Here is a 389-nt window from a genome sequence, read left to right on the forward strand (position 1 = left end):
AAATCACATTACAACTTTCAATATTTTTATTTACTTATAATAATTTAAAACAAAAGCAATTTTTCTTCTGAGAAAAGGAAAAAGACTGTAATTAGAATCCGAAACATAAATTACGCTTTTTACTTTCTCTATAGAATCTATTGACCTGACAATAAGTCAATTAGCACTAACATAATAAATGCTAACAGTATTGACTGCTAAGAGACTGCTACTGATGATCAATGTTTAACTTTTCAGTAGTCTAATAGGAGGCAACAACACATATTTTACACATATATACATATATATATATATACATATCTTATATAAATGTATGATATACTTCCCCCCCCCCCCCAAATGTATTTTTGGCGTAAGAATGTCATTCCTGACATAAGAAGTAAGACATA

Source organism: Atta cephalotes (genome assembly GCF_000143395.1).
Source record: "Atta cephalotes unplaced genomic scaffold scaffold00017, whole genome shotgun sequence".
Lineage (NCBI taxonomy): Eukaryota > Metazoa > Arthropoda > Insecta > Hymenoptera > Formicidae > Atta > Atta cephalotes.